The sequence below is a fragment of the Lactuca serriola genome, chromosome 4 (assembly GCF_051521515.1).
Source record: "Lactuca serriola cultivar US96UC23 chromosome 4, Lser_US96UC23_V15, whole genome shotgun sequence".
In the NCBI taxonomy this organism is placed as follows: Eukaryota; Viridiplantae; Streptophyta; class Magnoliopsida; order Asterales; family Asteraceae; genus Lactuca; species Lactuca serriola.
In genome coordinates this window covers 319,633,751-319,646,055 of record NC_136411.1, presented here as the reverse complement: position 1 = coordinate 319,646,055, position 12,305 = coordinate 319,633,751, and positions in this window count along the sequence as shown.

Genomic DNA, 12,305 nt, shown 5'->3' with positions numbered 1-12,305 from the left:
GAACCGAACCCGAAAGGTCCTCGGGCCCGAACCTCGCATGCCTCAACCGAACCCGAACGTTCGGCACATTTCGGATCTGACCTCTTCTCTTCTAATGGCTACCGAACCTTCCCTTCTGACCACCTTCGCTTCTGACCCTCGCTTCTGAGCTTCGGACCGAACCCTCGGCCTAGGACCCTTCGCATCTCGCCTCTGGTTCGCAACCCACTTCCGACTCGGCACCAGCAAGGACCGAACCTCGACCTAGGGACCGAACCTCGGCCTAGGACCGAGAGGTCTCGCTGGGAACGCTTTTTCTCCCGGTTTTCGACTAAATTCGCATTTTAGGCCCGTTTTTAATTGTTTTAACATGGGATTTTCACCCAAAACTTTATTTTAACATATAAGGACCCTTAACTATTAATTAATCACATTTTTAAGGATAAAACCTTATCCAAAAGAGAGTGGGTGAAGTACAAAGGTAGAGTGTTGACTTTACTTATGTCTATGACACAAGCAACCACTCCCATACCCACTCCATGTCACTATTCACCACCAGCTCATCCATAGTCACTCCATAGGTCCTTTCTCACTATTTACAACTATTCCCACGTTCTTAGGGCTGGAACATCCATCCTCTCTCCTCACACTTTAATCATTCTCTCATTTTTACCAAGAATCACACTCCAAACTCTCTCATCTTTTTCTCTCTAATTCAAGAATTTCAAGGCATACTCCAAGACTCTTCTCCTACAATTAGTAAGTATCATCATCTTTCTTATGATTATTACACATCCTCCTACTCAAAATCAAATATTTCTTACACAAACATCATCACATTCTTGTTAGATCTTCGAATCTTCAAGTGATTCTTCAAGTGTTCTTGGGTTGAACATTTCTCTTCTTCAACACTTACCTACTGAAATCACTCAAGGTGAGTTCATACCCCTACATTTTTATGTTTTCTTAAGTTTTTAGGGGGGGAATACAAGTTAAAACACCAAGAACATAACTAAATTTTTCTAACAGCTTTCATCAGAAAAGTTGGACTCCATTCACGGACTGTTTTGGACAACTTAAACATTTTTGTTTGAAAAACTGTTTTAGGTGTAAATAGTTCCAGTTCTTAGCTTTAAAATGACTACTTGCACATCTCCATACGATTTTTCTACAATTTATGGTGATTTTTACAAAACTGCATATCATTTCAAACACCAATCCGGACCAATCTGTGATTATGGACTTTTTCACCCAAGTTGTAGGTCATTAAAAATCATGATAAAAATTATGAGTAAACTAGACACATTTTGGGAACTCTCAGAATTTACGGATTTAGTTTTCAACTTCGTATGATTTTTCTATGACTTTTCAAAAACAGTGTAGAAAGGTTGAAATTTTGTTAACAACTTATAACTTTCATAACACCTTGTATTATGTTGAGCAAAGTGTACAACGATAAGTTCTAAATATTGAATGTGTTTCCTTGTTAGTTTATCATCATAAACTGAAATATAGTCATTCATGATAAGATTAATCATTCATTTAGAACACGTATATTAAGCTATAATGAGCATAGTTTATGGATTCATAGCATTAAAGCATTCATAAAAGAATTCTTATACATTACAAACGTTTTGGATAAACTATAATAGGTATAGTTTATGTATCATTTACTTCTCAAACTTATTTACCAAAGGTTTTCAGTTTAGTTCACGTAAATCTATTAATGAATAAATTTGTGAGTCATTCCCTTCGGGTTACTTCCAAAGTAACAAAGTCGACAAGTCCTGTAAATTGTAACCAGAGTCTCTTGTAGGGAGAACGTGATAGTTGTGTATAGATCTATATTGGGTTTGACAAACCCACACCAGAGCTGCTTGCAACAGCTAGACCGGTAGGTCTGTGGTGATAAGTGTCATTTAACGGCGACGCCTGAAGAACGTCGCATTACGAGGCCGTCTATGTCAAGTATGGTTATAATAACTCACAGAAAGTATTAACAAACTTAAGAATTTACGAGAATTTCACTAATATCATACGCGTTTATATTGAAATAAACTCACGTTATTTCTGTAAATAAGGAAGATTACTCATATGTTTCAGTCTTTGGATACAAGACTACAGTATTCATTTTAAGGAAAATATTGGATTTTTCTGGAATAACTATACAATTACGAGACAAGCTTTTTTTTTTCATAATTATATACAAAAACTTATGAACTCACCAACCATTGTGTTGACACTTTTTCAAACTACTTGTATTCTCAGGAAATCGTTAAACAGGTAACAAAGTACTTTTGAGGATGGGGCGTTGAGGCGTCAAACTTATCATATTTTGACAACATATTGTAATTGATTTTGAAACATGTAATTCATACAATGATGTAACTCTTTCAATTATATATATGTTGGTTGTGTTTACTTTCATCACTATTGCCATTGTTGTTATGATACTACACATGAAGTCCTCCACCCTCAGACGTTTCCGCCATCCTTGGTTTGGGGGTGTGACAAATTTTGACGCTTATTTTTTTTATTCTTAATTAATCCAACCACATAATTAAGCAATTAAGCACAAAACACATAATACTTAAATAATACACTTCTATTATTTCAAAACGGGTTACAAAGGTTAACCTAGACTATTATATCAACATTAATGACAGGCCCAGAAACACAGGCGTTACAATTCTCTCCACCTTAGAATGATTCCGTCCCCGGAATCACACATCAACAAACAACTGCGGATAGCGACACATCATGTCACTCTCCGTCTCCCATGTGAGATTCGGCTCATTCGTGTGTTTCCATCGGACAAGCACTAACTCGACCATCTTGCGTCGCAACTTCTTAGTCTTTCGGTCAACGATTGCCTCTGGTTCTTCAATCAACCTTTTGTTCTCATCGATTCTCAACTCCGAAAGTGGAATCATGTCGGGAACTTCCCCCGTGAACTTCCTCAAATAACACACATGAAAAATGTTATGAATTCCATTCAGTTCTTCTGGTAGTTCGAGCTTGTAAGCTTGGTTCCCACTCCTCTGAAGAACTTTAAACGGTCCAATAAACCTTAGACTCAACTTTCCCCTTTTACCAAATCTTATAAGTCCCTTCCACGGTGAGACTTTAAGCAAAACCGAATCTCCAACTTCAAAAGTCATCGGTCTTCGCTTTTTGTCAGCATAGCTTTTTTGACGATCCTGAGCTGCTAACATTCTTTCCCTAATTATTTTCAACTTTTCAGCAGTTTGATGGACTATCTCCGGTCCCATAAACTGCTTTTCCCCAGCCTCAAGCCAACAAGACGGCGTACGACACTTCTGTCCATACAAAGCTTGGTAAGGTGCCATCTTAATGCTCGAGTGAAAACTATTATTATAGGAAAATTCTACCAAAGGTAAATGTTCATCCCAATTACCTAGGAATTCCAAGGTACATGCTCTCAGCATATCTTCAAGCGTTTGTATCGTTCGTTCGCTCTGACCATCAGTCTGGGGATGGTAAGCTGTACTTAAACACAACTTGGTACCCAATTCCTCTTGTAGACTTTTCCAAAATCGCGAGGTGAAACGACTATCACGATCTGATACAATTGTTAACGGAACACCGTGAAGCCTCACAATTTCCTTCACGTAAGAATTCGCAAGCTTTTCCATAGACCATTTCTCCTTGGCTGCTATGAAATGCGCACTCTTAGTGAATCGATCAACGACCACCCAAATCATGTCGTGACCATTCTTTGTTCTAGGCAGTTTAGTGACAAAATCCATAGCAATGTCTTCCCACTTACCCATAGGCACAGGCAATGGTTCTAAAATCTTGTACGGTTTCTGATGTTGTGTCTTTACTCTCACACAAGTCACACACTCAGCCACATACTTTGCAACATCAAGCTTCATCGTCGGCCACCAATAATAGGGTTTCAGGTCCCTATACATTTTTGTGCTACCGGGATGAATTGAGTACATGGTTTTGTGAGCTTCTTCCATCAGAAGATCTCTAACTCCTCCTGTCTTAGGTATCCAAATCCGATCTTGGAACACCTTCAGTCCCTGACTGTTTACACCGAACACCAACGTTTTGCCCAAACGTTCTTCCTTTTGGTCATTCTTCTCAGAAGCTTCACTTTGAGCTTTCTTTATACTTTCCAAAATAGTCGAGACAACTTCAATTCTCAACGCTCTTGGCCTTTTCCTTTCAAGATTTACTTTCCGACTGAGAGCATCAGCAACAACATTAGCTTTATCGGGGTGGTAAAGTATCTCACAGTCGTAGTCTTTAAGTAATTGTAGCCAGCGTCGTTGCCTCATATTCAATTCCTTATGACCAAAGAGATATTGGAGACTCTTATGATCAGTGAAAAGTTTGCACTTAGTGCCATAGAGGTAATGCCTCCATATCTTCAGAGCGAAAACTACCGCTGCCAACTCCAAATCATGAGTCGGGTAGTTCTTTTCATGTTCTTTCAACTGTCGAGACGCATATGCTATCACCTTTTCTCTTTGGGTCAAAACACAACCCAATCCAACCCTAGACGCATCGCTATAAACAGCGAAGTCTTCAACTCCATCGGGTAGAGAAAGTATCGGTGCCTCGCATAGTTTCTTCTTTAGCTTCTCGAATGCTTCTTTATGCTTATCATTCCAAGCATAAGTAGCTCCTTTGTGGGTCAAAGTTGTTAATGGACTAGCGATCGAAGAAAAGCCTTGGATAAACCTTCGGTAATATCCGGCTAATCCCAAAAAGCTTCGGATCTCCGTGGGACTTTTCGGTTGTTCCGATTTCATCACAGCTTCAATCTTTGCTGGATCAACCATTATACCTTCTTGGTTGACCACGTGACCCAAGAATTGGACTTCACGAATCCAAAAATCACATTCAGAGAACTTAGCATACAACTTCTCCTTCTTCAAGACTTCTAACACTTCTTGCAAGTGTCTACCATGCTCCTCTTGGATTTTCGAATAAATCAGAATGTCATCTGTGAACACTATCACAAATTTATCAAGGAACGTATTACAAACTCTGTTCATTAAATCCATGAATGCTGCTGGAGCATTGGTCAGTCCAAACGACATAACCAAAAACTCGTAGTGTCCATATCGTGTTCTGAATGCAGTCTTCTCGATATCTTGCTCTCTTACTTTTAGCTGATGATATCTTGACCTGAGATCAATCTTCGAGAAATAGTTCGAACCTTGCAATTGATCAAACAGGTCATCAATCCTTGGCAACGGATATCTATTCTTTATTGTTGCCTTGTTCAGCTCTCTGTAATCGATGTACATTCTCATACTTCCATCTTTCTTCTTCACGAATAACACCGGAGCTCCCCAGGGTGATGAACTAGGTCTAATGAAACCTTTGTCCAATAACTCCTGAAGTTGCATCATCAGCTCCTTCATCTTCGTCGGTGCTAATCGATAAGGTGCTTTTGCAATTGGCGTTGTTCCTGGTAACAAGTCTATTCTAAACTCCACGTGTCGATCAGGCGGTAATCCAGGAAGATCTTCGGGGAATACTTCCGGATAATCACACACCACTGGAATACTCTGCATCACCTTCTTTTCCTTCTTAGCATCGATCACGAATGCTAAGTATGATGTACACCCTTTGGTCAAACATTTTCTGGCTTTCATTAGGGAAATGATTCCAGAATTTACTCTGCGTTTTTCCCCATACACCATAAACGAATCTTTCCCAGGCGGTTTCACTTTAACTATCTTCTTCTTGCATAAAATTTCGGCATCATTAGCGCTAAGCCAATCCATTCCAAGCACGATGTCAAAACCATTAAGTTCTATAAGCAATAATTCCTCGTGGAACTTATTCCCATTCAGATCAATTAAGATGTTTTTCATACGATGGCTAACAGGTACAAACTTGCCACTAGCAACTTCGACTAATAAGGCATTATCTAGTCTATCAACAGGCAAAGCCAGTTTTCTACCAAATTCATGTGATATAAAGAAGTAGTTGGCTCCAGAATCAAATAAAATTTGGGCAGGAAATTCGTTAACGAGAAAGGTACCTGAAGCGACATCAGCTTCATCTTTAGCAGCTTCCAATGTCATCTGGAATGCTCTCGCCTTTGGCTTTGGCGGAATGTTGGGTCTAGCTGCCTCCTTCTTCTTCGGGCAGTCCCTCGACATGTGTCCCTCCTCCCCACAACCATAGCAAACCTTCTTAGGGTACACTCATTGGCATGGTGCCCTAGCTTTCCACACTTGTAGCACGTGGTCGCTACCTCACATTTTCCATGATGCTTCTTCTTACATTTGTCGCACCATTTCGCTTCACCTCCACTTCCTCTCGAACCAGACTTCGAGAACTTGTTTTTCTTATTGGACCCTGAAGTTCCATCGAACTTCCTCTTTTCACCAACTTCTATCCTTTCCAGACCCTTTTCCTTCTGTTGGGCCTCCACATTCTTAGCTGCACGAACAGCCGTTTTCAGAGTAGTTGCCATCTTGACTGTCAGACCAAAGTCGGCAGGCAGTCCATTAACAAACCTCTCAATCTTGGATAGTTCCGTTGGCACTAGGTACGGAAATAACTTCATTTTCTTAGTGAATGCAGTAGCATAGTCATCTATGCTCATCCTCCCCTTCTTTAAGTTTTGGAACTCATTGTTCATATCAATCAGGTCTATCTCTGAACAATACTGCACCCTTAGTTGTTCCAAGAACTCCTCCCATGACATTTTCAGGGCTTCTCCTCGTGGCATAGTATCTGCCAACAACTTCCACCAACTCAAGACTCCAGTCTTCAGTTGTCTGACTACAAAGACAGTCTTCTGTTTGTTGCTACAGTCACAACTTTCAAACACCATCTCCATTTCGGAGATCCAATCCATTATCTCAACAGGCTTTGGGCTCCCAGAAAGACTTGGCGGTTTGGCGCCCAAGAAGTTCTTGTACATTCGCCCATCCTTGTTGTTTCTCTTTTCCGGATCGTTCCTTCGTTCTCCTTGAGTCCCAACTTGACTCAAAATGCGACTATTGTTCCCTTCCTCCGATTGCTCGGGGATCAATTCGGGTTCCTCAATAGGTATAATAGGTTCGTCCCTATTATCATGCAACATCTATCGCATCTCATCCCTTTGTTCGGCTAGCATAGCCCGAATCATGTCTTGCACCCCAGCCATTGTTATTGGTTCTGGTGCTGCTGCTACAACAGGTATTTGCTCAATCACTGGCGGTTGATTCCTATTTTCATCTGCGTTTCCAACGTCACTCCTTGTTCTCACCATTTTTGATCTACCCACCGAATAAGGTGAAATTAGATCCTCATTCACGATAGATATTCAAATCATCCTTATTACTCCGAAACGTTTACATGCTAGTTCTAATAATGTAGACATACGCTTAGAATCCTACACACATAAGGTTTCCAGATCCGGTCGGCAACAGACCGTAGATCCGAACAATTAATATCATATATGGCAACATATAACATTTAGCACATAAAAGCATTTTAGGCAACTTTCCTAAAATAAACTAGTGCTCGTGTCTAAAATCCAACAGACACACATCTCAAAATTCCACTTAGCATTCTAAGTTTAAGTCTAGAAATCCTACAAATTCCTAGTTCGCTTAAACTAATGCTCTGATACCAACTGTGACATCCCTAAAATCACGGCCAGAAAAGACCGATTCATTTATGCTTTTTAAAATAATTTCAGAGTAAATCCTTTTGATTTAAAAGTGTTGCGGAATTTGTTCCCAAAACAAAACATGATAAAATAATATTTATCAAAGAATTTCATCAAGAGATGCATTTTCATTATATAATCAAAACTCGGGATGTCATGTTCCGATACAGACCATAAAGCATAAACGATAACATTACAAGTCATTCAACAAATATATACATATACAGACTTGTAAACAAAACAACTCGATGATTCATCCATCTTACGCCCTTGTGCCACTTCCTGTAATACAAATTAAATTGAGTGGGTCGGGCTTGGGAGCCTGGTGAGCATATAGGGTTTTCAACCCACAATAAATAAATTATATTTAATTTCACCAACCAATCACTATCCCGATTACCCATTCCCGTTATCCTCACTTTACGTCCCTAAAATAACATCTATCTCAAGGGACCTAATCTAGGATTTTCATCGGGACGGACATTACTGCTAAGGGGTTTCCTCAACAATAGATATCCTAAAGGCAACCATGAGGGGGATAGAGTACACCGGTGAACACATCGTTCACAACACCTACAGGTTATGAACCTGCTAGCGTTCCACTGGACTGTCTAGAAAGAGTCCGTGGTCGTTATCTATACTCCGCTGAATAACTAGATCAACAACAACAACATCGAGGCCTCTCATCTGTTTATTACACACCAACTATCTACCCATGTTCTACCCAACATATTAGTAGATAAAAATATATATTTTTATACATAGTTTAAAACCTGTATATCATTTTCATTCAATACATATTCCACATAACAGATGAGGCACACCCACGTAACACGTATTTCATAGGAAATAAATCAGATCTATGAGATAGAAGAGAATGAATATACATTCACACATATAACAACAAAATTATACACATAAACAACAATATACTTAATACACTCAAACCATACTTGTATTATTATCGTGTTTATGAAAGGTAGTATACACTCACTTGATCAGAAGATGATCGGACAGCACTACGACTTGCAGAAGTAGTAATCCTCAGCAGATCTGGAAGATCTCTACAAAAATCGAACTTCTCGCGGGCAGAGCTTCGGCTCGGGAATCGCACTTTTCGGGATCTCGGGATCGTAAAACTTCCTTCTTAACTTGGATATGAGATCCGGGGTGTCGGGATGGCTTCGGGGGTTTACGCGCAGAGCTTCGGCACAAAAACGAGGAGAAATGAGCAAATAAGCCCGGAACCCTCGCATCCTATTTATAGGAGGCTGGAGCCTCGGAGTACGCGGGGCGTACGCCTGTACGCGGGGTGTACTCGTCCGAAATCGTCATGGCGTTCGTCATCCGAAGAACTCGAGTGCGAAGGTCGTCAACGCTGGGCGTACTTCGGATAAGCCCGGTGACTCCCCTTCGGATAATGCCGGATTTAATAATTAAATTTAATTATTAATTATTTAATAAACTTCGAAAATTCATATCTTCTTCATACGAACTCCGTTTTCGATGTTCTTTATATCCACGCGTAGGTGAGACTACGCTCTACAACTTTCGTTTAGACTTCGTCGGCTAATTTTGACTTTGTTTTTATTATTTATTTTTAATAGGCCGGGACAGAAAAACTTCGTTATAAATTCATAACTTCTTCGTTTGACGTCCGTTCTCGCCTAACTTTTCATCGCTTCGATACCAACAACGAGACCTTCGATCCTCGTTTAGATTGTTTTGGCTAAAAACCACTCGATCTCAAATCGAGTATTTCAGGCTGCATACCGCTAAGTCGAAACTTCAGAAAATCGTAACTTCCTCATATGAAGTCAGATTTGGGCGTTCTTTATATATTCGGAAACCTCGTTTCAACTACTACAACATTATCCAAAGATATCAAGTTTATTTTACACTTAAATTTTGACGCTTATTTTTTTTTTATTCTTAATTAATCCAACCACATAATTATGCAATTAAGCACAAAACACATAATACTCAAATAATACACTTCTATTATTTCAAAACGGGTTACCAAGGTTAACCTAGACTATTATATCAGCATTAATGACAGGCCCAGAAACACAGGCGTTACAGATTGTTTGTATAAAACCCATCAGTATAGACATAAAAGCTTTTATCTCAGTTCAATACTCTCAATTATACAAACAACTTTACTAGTAAACTATAATAGGTATAGTTTAGGAAGACACTACTCATTACTTCTAGTATAATGAAACATACAAAGATTCAGTTCATACATGAGTCAATACATACTATTATGAGAAACTAAGAGAACATACTATTATGAGAAACCAAGAGAACATAGTATTATGAGAAACCAAGAGAACATACTATTATGAGAAACTAAGAGAACATACTATTATGAGAAACTAAGAGAACATACTGTAATGAGAAACAATACATACTATATATTATACAAGAGAACATACTATGATGAGAAACAAAGAGAACACACTACTTACTAGACAGAGAGAACATACATTACACTAGTACATACAATAGATATACAAGAATACTATAACATAAATGTGAACCATTATTTCGGGGCATGGCATCACTGCCATGGCTCGTTTTGTAAACAGAGTCTCCTGGAGGGAGAGCATGAGTTTGTGTATAGATCTATATTGGATTGACTATCCTACACCTTGCTGTTCACTACAGTGAGACTTGCAAGTCTACGGGTGCCAAATGTCATTTCTTCCGATGCCTTTCATCGTCGTGTTATTAGTCGATAGTATGGTGCAATCATATCACATTATACATTAAATAACAATTGGTTTAAGGTAGTTAGTACATCAGTAGTTACTATAATACAACACTACAGTACTATTATTATTTCTCCATTACATTCAAATTGTGATCTTCTCACATAAACGGTAATGTATAAACTATATTTTTGGTTAATGATAGTCATACTTGGGAAAATACACACTCTTACAAGAAACAAACATACAGAACATTTGATGCCTTGGTAGAAGGCTACGTTTAGTAGAAAATATAGGATTTTCTAGGCAATGCAAACATTTACTACAAGCATTTACAAACTTATACATCAAACATTTACAAACATTTTCATATAAACAATGACACTAAAATGCTTATGAACTCACCAGCTTTAAAGCTGATAAACTCTTTCAAAATAACTTGTATTCTCAGGTCATCTAGTAGACAGGTACCAATGTCAGGTTTTGAGAAGATGGAGTTCGTTCAAGACTCATCTCTTATTTCGATTTACATTTTTGGTGTCTTATAAACTTCACAGAACACATTTGTATTCAATTACATTATTAATGCAATGGATGATGTTGTTGCTTGTTTACTATTATGTTTTGTTGTGATACCGCACATGACGTCCTCCGCCCCCGAACGTTTCCGCCGTTCTGGTTTTGGGGCGTGACAATATGAATTATATATAATGTTACATGCTAATGAAAATTATTATTTCTTAGAAATAAATAATTTCTAATTTAGTTATAAGAGTTTATTGAATATTTATTAAAATCAATTTCTAACAAATAATCAGTTATATCAAGTTGTTAGTGTAACGCTTTAATATCATATGTTAATAGCAATCTCATTTTAATATGATCCTTGAGCATACTAGATTGTTCATAAGTATGTCGGTGTGACAACGACTTGTTTGCTTTTGGGAAAATTAGTTTTAACCAATTTTTAAAAATAAAGTTTCAGTGTGAATATGTATCAAATTTTTATTGCACTTCATATGAATTAACTATATTTCTATAGTGATTCCAAAATCTAATCAAAGGTATCTTTTTAATTTAACATTATCTTATTTATTTAGTACACTTCAATTCCCCTTGAGTTCAACACCTTTACTTACTTCAACTAATACTATTTCGACGAAATTGCAAAAATGGTCCCTATGGTTGGCAAATTTATGTGCTTTTGGTCCAAAGCGAAATGTTGGTGCACCACTGGTCGGATTTTAGATCTTTTTTGTGATTTTGGTCCCTATTAGCTTAAAAAATACTATTATGCCCCTTATATTTGTTTTTTATTTTTTTATATTTATATTAATGTTTTTAATTATTAAAAAAATAAGAAAAACCCAGACACACACTCCCTCTCTCTCTGTTTGACTTTCATGATCATTCAAAAACATGTTTACGAACGCAAACACATACAATCAAGAACATACACATTCATAAACACATACACACATGATTTTTTGGTTTTGTTCTCTAAAACAGACACATACGAACATACATACTCAAGAAAAGACACACACAGACACACTCAAGAAGAGAACACCCATGGTTTTATCGAGAGCATTTTCTGTGTTTGTTCTTGTACACATGGATGAACTCCATGAATGAACCTAGATTTCGAGTAAAACCCCAAATAATTTTTAATTGGGAAAATGACTTAAAAACCCAACGAAGTTTCCAAACCATTCAAAAAACCCCAATCATGTTTTTTCTATTCAAAAAAACCCAACGAACTTAACATTTTATCTAAAAAGTCCAACAAAGTTCCAAACCGTTCAAAAAATCCCAATTTTGTTTTGTTTAAGTCGTTGGGTTTTTTTTGAACAATCAAAACATGATTGGAGTTTTTTAAACGTTTGGGAAACTTCGTTGGCCTAACAAGTCATTTTTCCGATACGGTAATAAGCCATGTCATCTGTTTCTCTTATTTG